This window comes from Heterocephalus glaber, unplaced genomic scaffold (genome assembly GCF_053883595.1).
Source record: "Heterocephalus glaber isolate CG9 unplaced genomic scaffold, H.glaber_assembly_v1.0 deba00001472, whole genome shotgun sequence".
Lineage (NCBI taxonomy): Eukaryota > Metazoa > Chordata > Mammalia > Rodentia > Bathyergidae > Heterocephalus > Heterocephalus glaber.
In genome coordinates, this window is record NW_028258315.1 from 25,996,314 (window position 1) to 26,018,268 (window position 21,955).

Consider the following 21,955-nt stretch of genomic DNA (forward strand, 5'->3'; position numbering starts at 1 on the left):
TCCATTCCCTTCTTTCCTTTCCCCTACTCCTCCCACTTTCCCTTCCCCTTTGCAACTTTTCTTCCTATTTCACATTATCTATTATACCTTTTAGTCCTTATTTACAATTTCAGTTTCTCACACTAGAGAAACGATTCAGTATTTACGCATATGTGTCCTATTTATTTCACTTGAATATCACCTCAATGTGCATCCATTTAGCTATAAATGTCTCTAGTTTCTCATTCTTTATGGCTGAGTTATACTCCATTTTATTAAAAAACCACACTTTCTTTAACCAGTCTCCAGTTGATGGACAACTGGGTTGTTTCCAAGTTTTAGCTAACACAATGAATTGTGCTGCTATGAACATGGGCACACATATATAGCTGTGGTATGATTCTTTTAATTCTTTGGGGGAAGATATCCAACAGCGGAATAGCTGGGTCAAATGGGACTTCCAATCCTAGTTCTTTGAGGTATCTCCTTATTGATTTCCACAGTGGTTGCACCAGTCTGCACTCCTACCAGCAGTGGGGCAGTGTTCCTCTTTCCCCACAGCCCCGCCAGCATTTGTTATTGGTTGTTTTCATGATAGCAGCCATTCTTTCTTGGGTGAGGTGGAATCTCAGCATTGTTTTCATTTGTATCTCTCAAATAACCAGTGATGTTGAACATTTTTTCATATGTTTATTTGTTATTTCTACTTCTTTGTCTGAGAAATGTCTGTTCATTTCAGATGCCCATTTTTGGATTGGGTCCTTAAATTTGGGAAGTCTGATTTTTTAAAGTTCTTTATAGATTCTAGATAGTAGACTTTTGTCTGAGGAATAGCAGGTGAAAATTTTTCCACATTGTGGGTTGTCTCTTCACACTGTTGGTGGTTTCTCTTGCTGTGCAGAAGCTTTTTAGTAAGAAGAGATCCCACTTGTTGATTGTGCTAGTTCACTGGCAACTGAGGTTTTGTTCATAAAATTAAAATGTTTTTCCTACATCAATGTCTTCAATAGTTCTACCTAACTTCTGTTCCAGCTGGTTCAGCATTTCTGTTTTAATATTTAGATCTTTAATCCATTTTGATTTTAGTTTAGTGCATGGTGAGAGATGTAGGTTTAATATATGGAGAGATATGGGTTTAATCTTTCTTTTTTTGGGGGGGTTTAATCTTTCACAAGTTGAAACCCAATTTTTCCAGCACCATTTATTATTATTTTTTTCCAGCACTATTTATTAAAGAGGTTATCTTTCCTCTAGTGAGGGTGTTTGGCTCCCTTGTCGAAGATGAGGTGGCTGAGTGTGTCTGGAGTTGTTTCTGCATCTTCTAATCTGTTCCACTGGTTCTCAGGTCTGTTTCTTTGCCAGTACCATGCTGTTTTTATCACAGTAGCTTTGCAGTATAGTTTCAAGTTGAGGGTTGCGATACCCTCTGCCATGTCTTTGTTGCCTAGAATTGCTTTTGCTATTCTGGGTCCCTTCTTGTTCCAAATGAATTTTTGGATTGTTTTCTCAAGATCCATGATGTATGCTGCTGGGATTTCAATTCGGATTGCATTGAATCTATATAGCAGTTTTGGAAGTATGACCATTTTCACTATGTTGATTCTTCCTACCCAGGAACAGGGAACGTCTTTCCATTTTCTGATATCATCTTCAATCTCTCTTTTCAGAGTGCTACAGTTTTCAGAGAAGAGGTCTTTGATTTATTTTGTTAGGTTGCTTCCTAGGTATTTCAGTTTTTTGGATTCTATTGTGAAAGGAATTGTTTGCCCTATTTCTCTCTCAGTGAGTCTGTTGTTCATGTAGAGGAAAGCTATTGATTTCTGTGTGTTGACCTTCTATCCAGAAACTTTACTGAATTTGGTTGTTAAGTCTAGAAGACTTTTGGTGGAGTTCTTGGGGTCTCCTACATGCATTATCATGTCATGTGAAAATAATGACAGTTTGACTCTTCATTTCCTATCTTTATTCCTTTTATTTCTTTCTCTTGTCTAATTGCCGTGGCTAATGTTTCCAAAACTATATTGAACAGGAGTGGTGATAGTGGACATCCTTGTCATGTTCCTGATTTTAGTGTGAAGGATTTCAGTTTTTAGTATGATATTGGCTGTTGGTAGTATGATATTGGCTGTTGTTTTTTTTATAGATGGCTTTTATCAGATTGAGGTGGAGACCATCTATTCCAACTTTTTGTAGGGTTTTTTAAATAATAAATGCATGTTGGATTTTGTCAAATGCTTTTTCTGCATCTATGGAGATAATCATATGGTTTTTGTCCTTGGCTCTATTGATACAGTGTATTACATTTATTGATTTGCATATGTTGAACCATCCCTTCATCCCTGGGATGAATCCCACTTGGTCAGGGTGTATGATCTTCTTCATTCTATTTGCCAGTATCTTATTAAGGATTTTTGCATCTATGTTCATTAGTGAGATTGGCCTATAGTTCTCTTTTTCAGTTGGGTCTTTCTCTGCTTTGGGGATCAAGGTGTTGCTTGCTTCCAGGAATGAATTTGGGAGTATTGCTTTCCTTTCAATTTCATTGAAGAGTTTAAACAGTAGTGCCAGTAGTTCCTCTTTAAATGTCTTGTAGAATTCAGAAGTGAAGCCATCAGGACCTGGGCTTTTCTTAGTTGGTAAGTTTTTAATTATGTTTTCAATTTCATTGGTTGATATTGGGTTGTGTAGAATTTTTAGGTCTTCTTTGTTCAACTTTGGTAATTCATACATATCTACAAATCTGTCCATTTCTTCTGTGTTTTCAACCTTATTGGTGTATAGGTTCTTGAAGTACGTATTGATGATCCTCTGGATTTCTGCTGGGTCTGTTGTAATTTCACCCTTTTCATTCCTAATTGCATCGATTTGGGCCTTTTCTTTCCTTTTTCTGATAAGGTTGGCTAAGGGTTTGTTGATTTTGTTTATTCTTTGGAAGCACCAGCTCTTTGCTTCATTGATTTTTTTGTGTCATTCCCTTAGTCTCCATTGCATTGATTACTGCTCTGATCTTTATAATTTCCTCCCTTGTATGAGCTTTGGGGTTGTCCTGCTCTTCTTTTTCTAGAAGCTTGAGGTTCAGCATCAGGTTGTTTAATTGGGCTTGGTTTATTTTCCTAATATGAGTATTCACTGCTATGAATTTCCCTTGTAAGACTGCTTTCATTGTGTCCCATAGATTCCGATATGTTATATTGTCATTGTCATTTAATTGAAGGAACTGTCTGATTTCTTCTCTAATTTCTTCTGTGACCCATTGGTTATCCAGACGTGTGATGTTCAATTTCCATGTGTTTATGAAATTTTGTGGTTTCTTTTTCTGTGGATCTCCAATTTCATCACACTGTAGTCTGGTAATATACAGGGGATAACTTCAATTCCTTTGCACTTACTTAAACAGGTTCTATGAGCAAGTATGTGATCTATTTTGAAGAATGACCCCTGTGAAGCTGAAAAGAATGTGTATTCTGATTTTGTGGGGTGGAAGACTCTGTAAACATCTGTTAAGTTCATTTTTTCAAGAGTTCAATTGAGTATTTCATTAGTATTGAGTATTTCATTAATTATTTTTTGTCTAGTTTTTCTATCTGTGACAGTGGGGTATTGAGGTCCCCCACTATTATTGTATTAGTGCATATATGACTTTTCATGTCTGTTAGTATTTGTTTTGTATAGATGGGTGCACTAGTGTTTGGTGCATATATATATTTATGATGGTCATCTCTTCCTCTTGGATTGTTCCCTTTGCAAAGATGTAGTGTCCTTCTTTGTCTCTCTTAATCAGTGTTGATTTGAAATTCACTTGATCTGCAAAGAGGATAGCTACTCCTGCTTTTTGGGGGGTTTCTATCGCATGGAGTATTGTTTTCCACCCTTTAACTTTCAGACTATGAGTTTCTTTTTGAATTAAGTGTGTTTCTGGTATGCAGCATATTGTTGGATCTTGCTTCTTGACCCATTCTGCCAGTCTATTTCTTTTGATTGGTGAATTGAGACCATTAACATTGATGGTTATAACTTGCACATATTGACTTATTGTCATGACTTTTTCTGTTTGTTGGATTCTCCTCCTTTGCATTTAATTTCTTGTCACACCCAATGGATTCATTCTTCTGGGCTTCCTGGAGTTGTGATCCTCATTGTCTTTTCCTAGGATATTGTCTAAAATTTTTTGAGTGCTGGTTTGGTATTCATGAAGTTCCTAAAGTGCTCTTTGTCATGAAAGTATCTTATTTCTCCATCAATTTTGAAAGATAGTTTTTCAGGGTACATCCATCTAGGTTGGAGGCTGTTTTCCTTTAGGGCTTGGAATACATCACTCCAAGCTCTTCTTGCCTTGAGAGTTTGCATTAAGAAGTCTGCTGTGATTCTGATGGGCTTTTCTCACTTACCTGTATGTCAAGTTCTTTCCCCCTGCTTGGGAAGTTTTCAGCCATGACTTCTGTGGACAGGTTTTTTTTATGTCATCTGCACTCTCTGTTTCTTCATTGACTCCAGTCATTCTTATGTTATTCTTCCTTGCATCATCTAGCAGCTGCTGGATTGATTTCTTACAATTTTAAAGCAATTTTTCTTTTCCTGTTCACTAATTGCAGTCTTATCTTCTATATCTGAAATTCTGTCCTCACATTGGCTCATTCTGCTGTGTACACTTTCAACAGAGTTTTCAATCTCCTGGAAATCTGTTTGCATCTGTTTTATGTTGGGGTTTTGTTTTTTTTTTGGTACCAGGGATCGAACTTGGGACCTTGTGCTTGTGTGGCAGGTGGCAGAACCACTGAGCTAAATCCCCAGCCCTTGCATCTGTTTTATGGATTCCATTTGTTTCCTATGTTGGGATTCCATCATGTTCCTCAGCTCTTCTCTAGATTTATTAATCATGTCTTGCACTGTGGTCACAATCTCTGCTGTTATCTGAGAAATTATTTCCGATTTCATTTTTTCCAGATCCTCTTTTGTTGCCAGTTCAGGGAGTCCAGGTGGTTGAGTATCAGAGTGTTACATCTTGTTTCCCTTTGGGCTTGCTTTAGGTGATCTGGAAGTGTGGTTTTTTTTGTTTTTTGTTTTTGGTACCGGGGATTGAACTCGGGTCCTTGCGCTTGTGCAGCAGGCAGTGAAACCACTGAGCTAAATCCCCAGCCTGGGAAGTGTGGTTTTGAGACTTGTTTACATGTCTTCTCATTTCAAAGGGCAGGGGTTGCTGCTGGCGCTGCACAGCTCACCTCTGCACTGGGGGCAGCTCTGCTCCTTGGCACTGGGGGCAGTGGTACAGAGGCCTAGAAGGTTCATCTCCTCTTTGCTGCTTCCTACAAAGTTCTTAATCTTCATTTAAGCCTGAATATATATTCACTTCACCTCCAAAGGCTGTGTAGATTTCTTTTTAAGAAGTAGAAACTATACTTTAATGTCCACGATTTACTTTGACATCTTCTCTGATTAATTCTGGTAGCTTAGATGTTTTCCCACATCCATGTTTCTGGGCCAGTCAACACGAGCGACCCTGGTTCCCTCCACTCAGACCCAAACTGCAAGCCACTCAGAAGATGTTCCAACCACACTGCCATAAAGCACTGTGAGCAGGACATCTGAGCCAATGGGGTAAAAGTGCATGAGACCTGAGTGCTGGCCACACTGTGGTAAAAGGCTAGAACTTTTTTTTTTATGGTTTTATTATGTAGTTCAGGCTGGTTTTGAACTTACTACATAGCCTTGAATGCACAGTGATCCTCCTGTCTCAGCCTCCTAAATGCTGGGAGTACACGCATAGGCCACCACACCCAGCTATTTGTAGAACTTTGTGTCAGCTTTAAAGTCTATGAGATTCTCATTCTGCTCCATGAGACAGCTCTGTGTGTTTTTCTCTAATTACAGTGATTTTTCTAAAACATGTCAAGAGGAATTGATGCCCAGAAGGTGTGGTATGTGTAGGCCATGGGTCCAAAGAGCCCAGGGTCACTGCCACATGGCCTGGGAATGGCGTCCCCTCTGAGAGGCACAGGCAACAGAAAGGACTCAGGCTGGAGTCAGAAGGCCTGGCTCTCCCCCAGCCCTGCTACCCTGGGACTACAGGCAGCACTTCGTGTCTCTGGGCTGCAGTTTGCTCATCTGCACACAGGAGCAGTGGCATGGTGACCTCACTGGTACTCTGCAGCTGGAGCATACAGACCCAGCACTCTTGTCACACACAGCCCCTGCAGCATCTATAATTTGGAAGAATCTTTCATCAGAGCTGAACATTTTGTTTTTAGCCTCGTAAGTTTTAGTGAAGTCATCAGTGGGAAATATCTCTAGTTGACTCTAAATGGCAACAGGGAAATGTAGCATGTTCTTCCTGATTTTAAACCTCAGTTTCAGTGATGCCCTCCAAGCTGCGCCAAGCATAGGCAGGCTTGACCCAGCGTTGAGCAGCCACAGCCAGGCCGACCCACTCCATCCTCGTGCTTCTCCAGCCTCTTATTCCCTGGGGAACAGGAAGTGAGAGGCAGTTGTGTGCTTAAGGAGGCATAAAATGGAAAAGACTTGCCAAACTTTGCACAGAGCTGGTCTTGGGGTAGAACAAGCAGTTGGGTCTCTTGACTTCTGATGAAACTCACTCGGCACAGGAGTAGAGGTCATATGGTCAAAGACCCTCGATGTAAGGGATCATGTGTGTGCAAGCTCATGTAAATTGTGAGGTGCTGTATAAACATCACCACCAAGATCATGTATAGAGCAAAGGGTCTGTGTTGCCATCTCAGTAAGCCATAAAATATGTCCTGTCTTCTCTTGCTATCTATTCACATGTGTTCTGCTTGCATTGGCACTCAGATTCCTCTCCCCACTTCATATGAGTCAATTTTTTTTTTTGGTCCTGGGGGTCGAACTTGGGTCCTTGCGATTGCTCAGCATGCATTGAAACCACTGAGCTAAATCCCTGGCCCCATATGAGTCAATTTAACTAGAAGCCTTAACTTTAATTAAGTAGACATACATTACTATCTGCTGGCAGAAAAAAAAAAAAGAAGCAAGGCACATTGTTGGACCCACTGGCCCCTGAGATTGAGGGCCACTGTGGCTGCCACAAGCCAGATTTGGCTAAGCTCCAGGGAACCCCAAAATCATTTGACTCCTGGGTGTCTAGTGAAGGGTGGCCTCCTGGGCCTGAAGCCTTGGCCTATCTAAAATATTTAACTGAAAAAATGTTTTGCGTCTTTGATAGAATATGTGAACAAACAGGACAATATGGGGTTCTCATGCAGTCACTTCCATTTTCTGTAAGTGACTGTCATGGGGTATTACCTAGCAAGACTGAGCCATTAACCATGGCACACAAACCTGAGGAAATTAAGTGTCTAATTTTGAGCTGTTCAAAGGAAATTTCATAGAAAGTCTATCATGAAGCTGGAGATCATGTAGAATTATTGGTGAAGAGAGACCTGGTATGAATGCAGTCTTTCACTAAGGCTTGATTCAAGCCAACACTTGATGCTGCCAGCCCAGAGAGTGGGGTTTCTGATGGCTTCTGATAGGGTAGGCAGGTACTTACCCTGTGGTTGTAAGGGGAGTCCAGGACTTCAGAAAGAGAGAGCAGTGGGCTCTGTAGAGGGGAGGAAGTGACATCCACTGGGTTAGGGGCACCTGGTCAGAGGCTTCCCTGGCCTGACCAGCAAGGAAAAGCAGTGCGGGAGCCAGGGTGAGGCCAGCCTGGTGTAGGGTGCTGTCAGTGGGAACCCAGTGGTGATGTGAGGCCACTCTGCTCTTCACCCAGGGCCTGTTAGGCTGTAGACATTCTGGGGACAGAGACAGACCAGCAGCAAACAGGATAGACCTTGAGGTATGTTGGGCTTGGAATGGAAGACATCCCAAGGCAATATCCGCAGGCACAGCTGGGGGTCGGCCACAGTTGGTGGGAGAGGAGGCTGGGAGGAAGCAGACAACCTTTTTCAGGAGCTGCTTGCTTCATGCCTACCTTCCCCAAGGAGGGGAGGGAACAGGAATGGTATAGCACAGTCCACAGCTTTTGCAGGATGTGAAGTCAAAGCCATTAAACTGTACACTTCTATCAAACGCAGTTTACTGTAAATAAATCACACCTAAGTAAAGTTCATTAGTTTTTAAATTTAAAATGTCACAAAATGGCATAGTTCTTGCTGTCATGTAACTAACTCCCATTCTACCCTGACCAGGTCTGGTCCAGTGTGCCTCACACAAAAGCAGAGAGCAGACCGAGTCCCAACGTCATCTCACATCCTGCACCTGGCACTTTGCATCGTTTCAGTCACTCCAAAGGCAGCCCTCCACGTGCAGTCCGGTCTGAGCACAGCCTGCTGCACTCTGCCCTGGCATCCCTGCTGCAGGTCCTGCACAGCTGGAGACCAACCAGATCCTGCTTCTTGTGAATTATCCCCAGAGATTCTTGTCCAGGTCCTGCCCATGTGCGTTGGGGCAACCTGGCCAGGCCAGGTCTCTGCAGAGAAACTGAGGCCTGTGGAAGCTGGAACAGGCAGGGAAGTACGGGGAGAAGCAGAGAGGAGCAGGCTCTGGGCCAGGCCCTGCCTCTTCCAGGCCTCTAGGAGAAGTCAGGCCTGGGGCCCTCTACTCCCCCCTCCCTAGGCCCTCCATTAGCCAGGAGTTTCCCTGGTGTCCCAGACCCCTAGCCTGAGACAGAAGTGGCCCTGATGAGGTAGGAATTCATACCCACATTTTACAGGTGAGCAAGCTGAGACTTAGAGAGGTTTAAAGACTTGTTGGAGGTCATGCAGCCAGTGCATCTGTAAGGCTCCAGGCCCTGTACTTACTGGGGGGCTCTTGTACCTCACAGCTCACAGGGGGCCACAGTGGGTCCCGGCCAGAGCAGTCCTTGCAGAAGGCCTGTAAATTGTCCACATTGGCTGGTGTGTTCCTGCATGCCCCTTACTTCCTAGATGCTCTAGTGACCCAGCAAAGATGAAATAATGCATGCAGAAAAAGGCCATAGATGCCCTCTGAATACTTGTGGAAGGAAAATGAAAAAAGACAGAGATTGTGAACTGAGCAGCTAAACACAGTGATCAGAGGCCTGGGCTGGCAGGAGTTGCTATAATTTAGTAGTGAAAGTGGCTGTTTTGCTGCAAAAGCAAACATAGCTCTAAAGTTTTGATTGAGGAATTGCCCTGTTAATTCACACAAACTCTCTCCTGTCATTTGCTCCGATAGGGATATGCAGTTCTGGCTCCTATCGAGTGATTCTGAGCAGCAGAATGGACAGCGTCTGCAAAGCATGTTGAAAGGCACAGACTAGTTCCACATCCATTTCTTATGCAGATCCTGGTAAAAGTCTGAGCTCTGTGAGAGCTGCTCTTTCATTAGAAGGACCTCAGTACAAATTGGACAATGACCACATGGCCATGTACTGTGTGCCACCCAAGCACAGCCCTTCCAATGTGGCATTTCCTGAGAGCATCAGCACAGGGCTCACAGCTGTGGAGGGAGTTCTCTAATGCTGAGTTTTCCCTGGGAGGTGGTGCCAGGTCCTGTCACCTAGGAGATGGACATGGTTCAGTAGGAGCCCCCAGTGGCTGCCATTCTCCTTCCCTGGGGAGGAGACTGGCTGAGATCCCTGTGAAGGGCTTGTTAATGTCTGGAACTGAGCCCATGGTCCCCAGGCTCACTTCTGAGGCTCTCATTGCCAGTGTCAGAGAGCTCTGTCCTAAGGGACTGTGGGCAAACACCATGGCACCGTTCTGGGCCAGGAGGCTTCCATGTGGCCCCTGAGGCCTTTGCAGAAGTTGGAGGTCCCACCTCCCCATCTTCTGTAAAGCTGTAAACCCCACACAGTAACAGGAGCAGAAAAGTGAGGAAGAGAGTTGCAGAGTTGGAAATGATTTTTGTTCTCTTGGGAAAAAGATAAATGTGTTTGGTCACAGGGTCTTTTCTTGCTTACAAGGAAAAAGGATAATGTATTTTCACCATCCACTATCTTTTCTTTCCACCTTCATTCTTTCCATCCTTTCTTGGCAATGCTGGGAATGAAATCCTAGGCCTTATGTATACCAGGCAAGTGCTCTAAGACTAAGGTTATTACTCCCAGCTCATGATCCTCACTTTATAACTGATTTTTTTTTTGGTGTAAAATATGGATAACATGAAATTCCCCATCATAACCATAACCATTTTTAACAGTTTAGTGACACTGAGTACACTCACGTTGCTGTAAGCCATCACCTCTGTCCACCCTCAGATATGTTCTCATTTTGTAAAGCTCAACCTCTGTTCCCATCAAACACTAAGACCCCCTAGGACCCCAACCACCATTCTATGATCTGTCTCTGTGACTCTGATTACATAGGTGGAGTACTATCCTTTTGTGACTGGCTTATTTCCTTGAGCATAATGTTCTCCGTGTTCACCTCTTATTGCATGTGTCGGAATGGTTTTTCTTTTTATGGCTGAATGACATTCCACTGTGTGCAAAAACCACATTTTTGTTACTTCTATTGTCCACTGATGGACACTTGAGTTACTTCCACCATTGGCTATTGTGGATAATGTCACTGTCCACATGAGTATGCAAATATCTCCTGATGCCTTGGCTTCAGTTCTTTTTAGTATGCACTGAGGACAGGACTTCCAGGGATCACAGGGTAGTCACGTCCTTAATCTTTTGAGGAACTGCCACACTGTTCCCCATAGCAGCTGTACCATTTTGCATTCCCACCAATAGCACACTAGGGTTGAATGTTCTCCACATCTTCACCAGCACTTTCTCTTTTGTGGGTTTTTTTTCCTCTTTTTTTTAATGCTAAGCATTAGAATGGGTATGAGGTTGTATCTTTTAATTTTTGGGTCCCCTGGGGCCTCTAGCACAGGATGTGGTTTATGTTTGTATGGCAGTTTGTTTTCAAATTACAAATTAATTACCTACAATTTCATTGCTTTCTGTGCAAACTTGTAGGAGGATGTGATTCTCACTTTACTGTGAGGAAATTGAGACTTGGAGTGATTTAAGCATTTGTCCAGGACAAGGAGCCTTCCATGAGTCAGTGGCTGGCAGTGCCCAGGCCTTTGGGCCACCTGGGTGGGCTGTGGGGAGGACACTCCTATATTCCATGCAAGATCCCATTGATTCTCACACCTACCTCAGAGACCAGGGATCAGGGTCGTCACGTGTACCTGCAAGGAGACAGACTGGAGGGTGAGGGTCTAACACTTCCTACAGGAAGCCTGCCCTGCTTCCTCCCTCACTCAGATTCTGGCAGGCCAACCACTGAAGTGGCAATAGGGTGGCAGAGATGAGGTGGCCCCTGACATCCAGCCACCCAAAGAGAAGCTGTCCTGTCTCCTGCAGTCCTGGCCAGGTTGGGAGAAGGAGGGTGTCAGTGCTCAGACTGTGAGGAGCGATTTAGTGGTCTGCAGTGGTCACCTGGCTCACCACCAGCTTCCTGCCTGTAAATCACCCCCAGGGTGACATTGCAGAAGCATTTGCCTCATAGCCTCAGGAGGAAAACTGGAAAGTGCTTATATTTTAGGCAGGCATAGAATGTGAGCTATTGAAAATAAAGATTTTATGTATTTGTACAAATTATCCTATAAATAAAGTTTATCTCCACCCTAGGGGTCCAATCCCCCCAGCTTGGTCCTCATCCCATCTGCATGTTGGGTGTTAACAGCTCCTGCAGGCGCTGCTGGCCTCCTTGAAATATCATCCTCTTCAGCCGCGGGCCTGGTGTAGAGAGAGACCTCTTTACTGAGGAATTACGGCGTTCATATTAGCACTCCTGCTAAGAAATTCTTATGCTGGCAACATGCACTTCCCAGAAGTGTTTTATGAAAATTAGATTTCAGGAGAACAAAATCTCAGAGGGCTCAGAGGCTGCAGGAGGAGGGGAGCCCTCTTTGTTGCTCATTTGCCCAGGAATTAATTTCTTCCCCAGCGCAATCTGAAGGATTAATTTATCGTCCACCTGTTCCTCAGGATTATTTTGATCACTTTTCAACAGCAGACTTAGCATCCAGGGGGAGGTTTTATTATCCCAAGGACTGGCAGCTGAGTGCAGTGAGCTGTGCCCTCCCAGGGATGTTCATCAAACCCGCCCAGAAGGACTCCCTGGCTGCTACAGCCACCTGGTCATCAGAGTTCCCTGTGCAGGGTCCCTGGGTCAACACTGCCCGGCACCCACCCTGCTTCTCCCCCTCTCGGAGTCTAGGAAGGTGTCTTGGGGTCTCTGGACACCACCAGATCCACCCCTCGTCCCAAAGCTCCTACTCCCAAATCTCCTGCATTGTCAGTGTCTGGAATGTGCCTGCAGAGAAAGTGGCCAAAATCAAGCACAAGGTCAGCAAGCGCAGACACTTTCTGCGGCAAATCTGATTATCTGTATCAAATGCGGAAGGCTTGAAACCACCGGGCCAAATCTCACCATCGCCTCACTTTCAACCATTTATTTATAATTTAGACACAGGAATTACAACTAGATAACATTTAGAAAATTATATTTAACCCTCATTTAGATTCAATCTGAATCAGTTTAATGAAATGTGAATACTTCTCTAGATTTACTGAAGGAATAAGACGAAATCTAAACCAGAAAAAAAAGCATCTGATGATTTTCCCATGCCCAGTAGATATGATGCCTGGCTCTTTGGCCACTGATGGAGTAATTGTTTCCCACTGTAACAGAGCAAGAAAGCTCTGCATTCCATGAAAGCATGGGTTGAAAGCATGGATTGGCATGCCAGGCATGGTGCCAACCCCTGGAGACTCAGAGGCAAGCAAGCCATACCCTTCCCTCCTGTAGCTGCCAGGTCAGTGGGCCAAGCAGACATTGACTGAGTTACTACAGCAAATACAAAAGCACAATTGTGAGAGGGAGTTTTGCCTAGGAGAAGGGAAGGATTCCCTCAGCAGAAATCAGAAGGATGAATATCACGGACTGGAGGAAATAGACAGGGGAAGAACTTCCAGGCTGAGAACAGCATGTGCAAAGGCCCTGCAGCCAGCATTCAAGGACACAATGGCTAGTGTGGCTAAGATGAACAGCAGAGATGAGCACAGTCTCAAAGACCTGAAGAGGACAGTGGCTAGACACGGCAGGTTTAGTCAGACCACATAGTCCATGGGATTCTAACACCCTGGTCATCTTGCAATCTGGACCCAGGCTACCAGGGGTAGGCCCTGGCTCTACCATGCACCACCTGAGCAACTAGGCATGTTCTTGTAGCCTGTCTGAGCCTCAACATCCTCTTCTTTGTCTTCAGAGGTCTGTAGTGGGGATTAAATAAGTAGGAAGGGCTTAGGGCAGGACACAGGACATTCCGCCACTGTTGCCATCCTTGACTGTCATCATAATACAGTGGTCATTTTCCCTAAGTGCTTTCAGCCCTCATGTACCAGACTGGGAGGAATCTCTTCCAATCTCTGCAGAACTGTCACTCTTGAGAAAGGCATTGCACCCATGGAGAGGAGCAGAGAGGGACGCAGATGACAGAGAGCCCTTTGAACCCTAATTTCTGAAGGAATTGGAGCTTCAGGCTTGGGCGCTCCCAGGCAGACAGGTGCTGGAGAAGTCTCCCAAGGGTGGGGACAGGTGGGGCCATGGTGTGAAGCTCACAGCGGGCCTCATGGCAGCTCTATGCAAGTGGAAAGGAATCCCCTTTTCAGGACTTTGTCATAGTTCCATGATGTCACTGCCACCTGTCTGGACACCTTGTGGTAAGTAGACTCATCTACTATGGCCCTGTGTGGCCCTCCCCCTTGATATTCCAGCACACGGAACCCTGCACACCTGTCCCACTGAGGTGACCATCTAATAGGCAATCTCAGCACAACTGCTTGTCTTAGCTACTTTCTTGTCATTGAGAAAAATCTCTGATGCCCACAACTTACAGGAAGAAAGCTTTATTTTGGTTCATGGTTTAGTCCATGGTCTGCTGGCTCCAAGGCAGAAGTTGTGTGGCAGAAGGGCCAGGTAGAGGACAGCTGGTTCATCCATGGCAGCCAGAAAGCAGACAGACAGGAGGAGGCAGGGAGGCAGTTGAACCCTTCCCTGTCACATCCCCAGTGACCCACCTCCAACCCGGCCCTGCCTCTTGCAGCAAGTCAGCTACGGTGCCTCCATGATTGATCACCTTCTACATACATGAGAATGTGGGCAGCCATTTTAGATCTAAACATACATAATATTGCTTAAACCAGCTGTGGGAAGTTAGAGGGAGCTGTGGACAGGGATTGCCTTAGAAGACCATGCCCACTGGCGCCCACGGTGCAAAGCTGGGAGTCTGTCCAGTATGCAGGGAGGCTGAGCAACGTGGCCTATGGGAAGGGAGAGCGTGGAGAGCAGTGCCAGGCAGGAACCTGTCGGTGAGGACTAAAGCTGAGGGGCCACCCAGCTCAGGCTTCTCCAACCATGGAGCCCAGGAGCTCTGCAGGGCCACCTTCCCTATCTGCCATCACTACAAATGCCAAGATTGTGACTGAGCTGTGGGATTGCCTGCAGCCTCCTGGGAAGGAGGCAAAAGCACAGACCCACAGATCCCATCATCAACAAATGCTGAGTGCTGGGGCTGCTTTCCATGTGAGACCCTGGACTGTGTGTGCCAGTCTGCTGGCATGCTCGGAAAATGCCAGTCCTGCTCTGGACCACAGAGGCAACATCTGTGGCTCCTCAGGATTCACACCTGGACACCCACCTGGGCTATGCCTGGAGGAGGCACTACTGAGGAGCTGACCCTTAACTGCGAAAACAGGGATGGCACCGAAAGAGAGCGAATGGTCCCACGTGTGGGAAAGTTCAGGGGTTTCTCAGAGACAGTGCTGTTCCTGGTCCCCAGGACTGGTCCACAGTGGTGTCTGGGGGGAAGGGGGAAGGGTCAGACAGTGCCTAGAGGGGTCAGGGGATCAGAGGGCAGGGACCAGAGGGCTAGGACCAGAGGCCCCAGGGGACCCGGGCACAGGGAGCAAGAGGGCCTGTGTAGGGCTTTGAGATCTGGAAGGGATCATGGAGAGGAGTGAAGAGGGAAGGGAAGGGATCAGGAGAAGGGAGTGGGTGAAGGGCTGGAGGTGACAGAAACTTGCTCTTGGAATACTAAATAGTTTCACATCGCAAGACAGATGGTTTGGAGTAGAATCAGGAGTCAAGGATGAGAAATGAATTCACACTAAATCATGAGGGGCTTTGAAGGACAGAGGAGCGGGGACCCGAGCTTTCTTGCTGCCACTACAGATATGACTCTAGATCACAGCAGACTGATGGCCACCACAGACATGGCCTGGTCAACAGCCTCCAAAAGGTCTTCATTCTGCCCTCAGGGAGGGACAATGAGTATGTGACACCCTAGCTGCTAATTTCTGGGACATCTGGACCAAGGAAAGCAGACTAAGAAAGGGAACTGGGTGAATTTCCTATGTGTCCCTAGAACAACTCAGCTCCCAGCACCCCAGAGCTGCCAGGCTGAGAGCCAGAGGCAAGAGCAACTCAGCTGCACAGAGCAGGGGGAGCGCTCAGTGCTGGGATGTGGAGCCCTGGGCTCTGGTTCTGGCTGTGATGCTCTCAGCCCACCCTGTGATGCCTAGCTGGGCTTTCCTCTCCACTGAGGCTCAGGTGGATGACCTCTCACATCTGTCCCAAGCTGACCCACCTTTTAGCCCCTGCCACAGAATCTGTCCCCCGCTGGACCTCAAGCTACAAGGACAAACCCTTCATCAGGGAACCCAGCATATTTATTGGTGAATGAGGGGACTTGAAGTCCTGTTGTCCAAAAAAAGACAAAAGACTGAGTTTTTTAAGGACTCAAGGAAGCTAGAGGGTAACAACAGCAGTGACAAGGGGACAGTGGTCATGTGACTATGGATTGGAGTGACTCTATGTGCTAATAGCATGGAGAAGCAGGTGCCATAGGAAAAACCCAGTTGCCGTGCACCCATCTGCTCTTCCATCGAGGGACTGACAGGTTCTGTGGACTGTGGAGTAATCTGTCTTTTGTGTTAGGGGTCAAAAGCCACTATAAAAAAGGAAATCAAATTGAGTCCTTCATTGGTTACTTTGACAAAGCACCATGACATTCACCATACACCATTCTCTCTGCTTGCCTTATGGGAAGTTTCATTAGTTGGCTAGGGCTACCATGACAAAGTACCCAGGTGAGGCAGCTTAAAGAATAGAAACTTAGTCGCTCATGGTTGGAGGCTGGAGGTCTGTGGTCAAGGTGTTCGCAGTTCCTGGAGGTCCACGATCAGGGTGGTGAATGGATCTGGAGCTCCAAGGTTGAGGTGTAGTCAAGCAGCTCTCTCAGAGGCTCCAGGCCTCCCTCCCTGGCTTGTAGGTGCCACCTGCTCCCTATGTCTCTTCTCGTGGTCTCCCTCTGTGTGTGTTTCTCTGGGTCCAAGTTTCCTCTCTTTTAAAGACACATCCTTAAAAGGATAAAAGCCTACCTGAAATAAGGTCACTTTTGGAGGTAACTTGGAGTTGGGACTTCAACATATAGACTTTGGGGGACATAGCTCGGCTTACAGCAGAGGATTATTTGAGAAGTATTTCACAGCAAGCTAATTTCAGCTGTGAATCCTGGCCCACTGGAGGTGGGAATGAACCATTACTGAGGTGACCAATCATGCCAGGATGCTCTTCAGGAGAGCTGCTTCATGGGACCCTGCAGGGTACAGGTGACCCTCAGGGTCAGGATCAGCACACAATCTCCAAGGAAGGAAGAGCTGGAGAAGAGAGGTGAGCAGAGGGAAGATAGACCCTTTCCCTCCACAGAATATTCCATGCCCATTTTCTTGGTTTAAAATAAACTGATACCAGCTTCTCCATACCTGGTGTGCTGTCCCAGGCCCTGACACCCTGCCAGCAAGTCTCCAAACCTCACCACCCACCCTCCACCTACTTATGTAGGGCCAACCCACCTTAGTAGCCCTGTCAAAGTCCATATCTGCTTCTTGGAAAGAAGGTGAGTCTGTTCCCCATCCTAATCTCAGCATTGAAGACAATGAGAAACAGAGTCTAGGAAAATTGGGAGGGTGAGGGGAGCCTCAGTTCAAGAGTGACAGTGACTCCATCCCCAGCAGGGCCACAGGACATTGAATCCCTGGGGGCCTGATGAGCCCTGTAAATAGAGGTTGGCTCAGGTGGTGACTGGGGTTTGTCTCCTTAGTAACACCAAATTGTTCAAGGGGACCCTGCTTTGGTTTGCTTTCTCTTCACAAGACACACAAGGGTGTGTGTGCACACAGATGGCACACAGCACAGAAACACACACACGTACATACAGCACAATATACACATTTAACAAACACCACACACAGCACTTACAACATATACCCAACACACATAATGCAACCACCTATGTGTAACATACAACACACAATATACATACACGTGCAGTACACATAACACACTGCATTCCCTCAGTGTACAACACACACACAAATAACCTACAGAACACCCCACCCTGCACCCTTGCACCCCAGTTTCTGGTTGGGTGGTACAATGATTTGGAGGAAGGGGTGGCTGAGTGCCTGACTGGGTTTCTCAGTTCACCCTCCCCACTGCCCTGGACACCCAGTGTGGCCCAGTCTCCCTCCTCTGGAGAAGATGAGGGAACTCGGTCAGTGGAGTGTAGATGGCGCAGTCCTGGTTGGCTCCAGGCTCCGGAGTCAGTAACTCCCTGGAAGAGTGCAGTGCACTCCATAAACAGCCACCTGGGAGGCTTGTGGAGAAGGCGCTCGCATTAGCCCTGTGATCAGTCTGGGACCTCCCAGCAGGGCAGCTCTCCTGGAGTCATGGAGACTTCAGATTTGGCTGACAGCCATAGGCAACTTCCTGACAGCAAGAGAGACAGTGTGGAAGCCCTCCAGTTCACCAGGGCCAGCCTCACTGGACATTGTGGTATGGGAAGAGGTGGCATCTAGGCTGGCAACTTGAGACTCAGGTCCCTTTGGGGTGGAGGGTGCCTTTTCATCCTATGCCCTGGAGAACCCAGCTCTCCACTTTACTGCAGCCAATATGGGTTCTGCTTCCTTTTGAGAGTGTGGACACTCAGATGCCAAGTGGTTTAAGGGAAGAGGACTTTATGAAAAGCAGGGGAGGAGAGCATTGCCTGAGGAAATTCATTTTTCCCCTACCTAAGGATTGCTCTGAGCACTGTGCTGTTTCTTTAGAGATCTGGTTAACAGTTGACCCTCCACCTTAAATGGTCCCCATTCTAAATCTGTTGAACAGTTTCCTCCTCCAAGAAGTCCGCCCTGACTCACACTGCCCGATACCAGGCATTCCCTTCCACAAGCCCCAAAGGGCTGCCACAGTGCCAGTGCACTACCATGTATCCTACCTTTGCTTAAGTCATCTCTAACTGAGCCTGACACACAGCACCCAGAGAGCACGGGCTCTGCTGGCTATTTTACTGTTTTCTTTACACCCTCTGGAGCTCTCCACCACCCCAAGTCTCCTTCTCTTCTCTCCTCACAGTTGTGTCCCCACCCATGTGCAGACAAGTGCACACACTGCACCACCACAGATGTTTAGATGTGATAGACATTAAAACAGAAATCAGAACCTCTGCTTCATTAGAAAGACTCTTCAGGAGGCGGGAAAGGGGCTGGACTTTGGACCCACACTTGGGATGGCAGAGCAGGATTGGACTACCTTGCCTCATCTTTTCCTCAAAGGTGAGGATGATGAGGAACCCTCGCTGGCCCTCATTGTGCACTGTCTATCCACCTACACTCAGTCAGATGAATCATTCATCTAGCTTTTACTTCCTCCTTTTCATTCATTTGCTTCTTTAAGTAATCACAAGTTGTTTTCTTGAAAGCAATTCCTCATGTGTTCATTGGTCAAAAGCATTCCAAGGTCTGAACCATATAGATTACAAACTCCAGTCTGCAATGCAGGTCATACTTCCATTTCATAGGCCAGATGGTTTTGCCAAACTGAGGACATAAAAGGTGACACACTCGTGGGGCCAGGGATTTAGCTCAGTTGTTTCGCCACCTGCTGCACAAGCGTGAGTGCAAGGACCCAAGTTTGATCCCCGGTACCAAAAAAAAAAAAAAAGTGACACACTCTTGTCACGTGAGGTCAGGTGATGTACCCTTGTGTAATCGAAAATCCAGACATGGGCTGGAGACCAAAGGGATGGGGTACTAGGCCTTCTGCTAGGTCCAGGCAAGCGCTTTGGCCAGTGCCTCCTGCTCCTGCTTCTCCGAATCCTCCCTAGGCCTTGGCTTTTCTCTGGGAATTCTTCCAACACACCTGTGGTTTCCTTTCTTCTCAATTTGATGCTTCAGCTGACATTATCAGGAACAAAGCTTGGTCCCCACTTTAAAAATCTGTGTGTAGAGCTCTCCTGTCTAGAAGGTGCTTGTAATGTGAAATTAAGGACGAGACTCCAGCTTTGAGGCAGCCGTTAAAGGAATAAGTAATGGAAAGTTGCCTTTCACATCTCACTCATTTTAGACACATTCTAATTAACTCTGCCAGAAAAAATAATTGCCTTAGATCAGGTCGATCTGATTGAGGATTGTAATAACCTCAGCTGCGTGGTATTTATATTCAGCTTCTGGTCTTGGGTGCAGTTACTATGTGGCTTGAATGCTAATTGTATGCCAAGTGGGGACAAGAACAACACTTAGGCACATCCACATGATATCTACTAGCTCTTAGTCTCCTTGTGAGGAGGTGCAGAGAGAGGTTTTCCGAGTTCATTTTAAGGTGATTGCTTGAAACGTGTTATTTCCCAGTAGAAATGAGGTCAGTGTTAGTGGTGAGCTCTCTGGTCGGAGAAAGGTTGCAGGAACATTCATGCAAGCTCTGGCATGGTTGGGAAACATCTGTAGACACAGTACTGTCATGGCCCTGGGTGTCAAAGTCTGTTCCCATAGGAGAAAGCAAGACAAGGAGGAGTGCCCTCCTGGGACAGGGCTCCAGTCAGAACCCAGAGAGATGGTGGGCTGAGCATGGGAGGGACAGGCCTTTCCCTCGACTGGCTGGTGGGGGCAGAAGCAGGTGGCTGTCAGCCCACGAGGATGGCTGGTGGCATCAGCTGCCCTGGCTGCCAGTGGTGGAGGAAGACCCTCCCAGGTGGGTCTCAGGCTGGGGTGGGCTGGGCTGGGCTGACGTCCTGGCACAAAGACTGATGATGTGACAAGGAGAATCCTGCAGCTGAGGTTAGTAACTAGCAGAGTATGGAAACCGCCTGGGAGCGGCCACACAGAGTGAGGAACAGATAGAGCAGGATGGGGTGAGAGGCGGGCTGGGGGCCCAGAGGAGGGAGCCCCTTGTCCTAGTGTTCTGGGAGCAGATTTCCTTCATGCGAGGTCTCCCTTTCCTATGTTCTCAGCAGTACAGTGTATTTTTTCAGCTTTTTTTATTATTGAACTTTATATACAAAATCATTTGATTTCAAATAAACAAATGTTCTTTTAAACTGAATTTTTTTTTACATCGACTGTACCATTCAAATGTTTTACCATCTTACGATTTCTTCAAAATCTGTTATTAAGGGTACATATAGAAAAGCATTTTTTAATAAATAGAAACAAAGGGAATTTTTAGCAGTACAATATTTTGATGTGGCAACTCTCGCCTTGCCTGCCCTTTCTGTCCCCTCCCCCTCTTGGTGCCCTGACTCCTCAGTGACCTGTCTGTGCCACCCCAGCCCTCCTGGGCACTCCTGCCCTCTCACTTGGACTCTTCCCTCCCTCTGTCTTGGGTGGCCAGGCTCTCTGGGCAGGTGACCCTAGTTCCAAGTGGGAAAGGGCTTTCATTATGCTAGTAATGACCGTACAGAGGGGCACCTGTGATGCTCAGTCATGCAAAGCAAAGGCAGGTAGAGTTAGGCAGGGTGGTGAGCTCCCGGCAGCCTGGCCCTGCCCAATAGTCTGTCTTGAACTCACCCTTTCTGGAAGCAAACCTGGCCCTAGTCCTGAGCCTGGGTTTTCTAGAACCCCGGGGCTTTTCATGGCATCTTCCACTGCTGGGGGAGGAGCTAGACTAGACTAGGGATCGAGACGGGGTGGGGGGTGATATTGACGTCACTAGCTGAAATCTGTTGAATGCTCCAAGCAGCCAGGGACTATGCTGAGTATTTTAATTCACAATATCTTTTGAGTTTCACAGCAACCCTATGAAGAAGACACTCGTTTCCTCCCCCATGTCACAGATGAGAAAACTAAGGCACAGAGAGGTAGGTAATTTGGGGCTGTGGTGCTAAAATGTGTCAGAGTCAGGCTGTAAACTCAGAGCAAGTGATTCAGAAGCTGCCCTTGGGTGCAACTTTGTGCCAGGAAAGCCAAGGAGAGGCCTTCACATTCAGGGCACAGGAGTGGTGCTATCAGGCAAGGGCTTCCAAGTGTGATCTAAGCTGAGCAAAGGAAACAAAGGAGGCTGAGGAAGAAGAGAGACCCAGCACAGAGAACAGCAGGATGCACACAGCTAGCAGAGGGTATACTTCACTGAAGTTGATTAAAGTCAGCCTGAAGGCAAAGCAGGAGGGTCAGGGAGCTGCTGGAGACTGAGGAGGTGGCCTGGACAGAACCTGGAAGGGACAGAGTGGGAAAGGTGGGCACGAGGAAGCTGTCACCTTACCTAAGCAGAGGCCTGGGTAGCAGACAAGGCCGAGGGCAGAGGACAGAGGGAGGAGAGCAAAGTGGCAAGTGGGGTGGCCTCAGGTCTCCTCAGGGAGAGTCGGAGGTCACAGGAGCTCAGCTAGCAAAGAGCTATCTGCTGTCATTATCCGAGCCATCATCTGGTAATGTCACTGTGAACCAGGCACCCATGTGAGTATTCTGATTTTCCCAGCCTTTCAGGTCAGCTACTGACACTTCCACTTGCTAGGAGGAAACCAGGCCTGGACCAGTGAGGTGACAAATTAGCAAATTTCAGAGAGGGAATTTAAAACCAGGACTTGCCTGCTGCCTTAGCCATAGTCTAACCTGTGACAAAGCCTCCCAAGATAAGGGAGTGAAATTGGATGGGGCTGGGGTCCAGGGCAGGAAGTGAGGTGGTCCTGCTCCATGGTGTCA

At 46.8% G+C, this 21,955-nt stretch overlaps 1 long non-coding RNA gene across 1 annotated transcript in view; it reads left to right on the forward strand.

Annotated features, from left to right (window-relative positions):
* Positions 1–11,729, forward strand: part of LOC147826283 (uncharacterized) — a 58,269-nt gene extending 46,540 nt beyond the window's left edge. The window contains exon 4 of the long non-coding RNA XR_015439413.1: positions 8,142–11,729. This is a non-coding gene — a long non-coding RNA (uncharacterized LOC147826283). The remainder of the gene's footprint in view (positions 1–8,141) is intronic.
* The last annotated feature ends 10,226 nt before the right edge of the window (positions 11,730–21,955 follow it).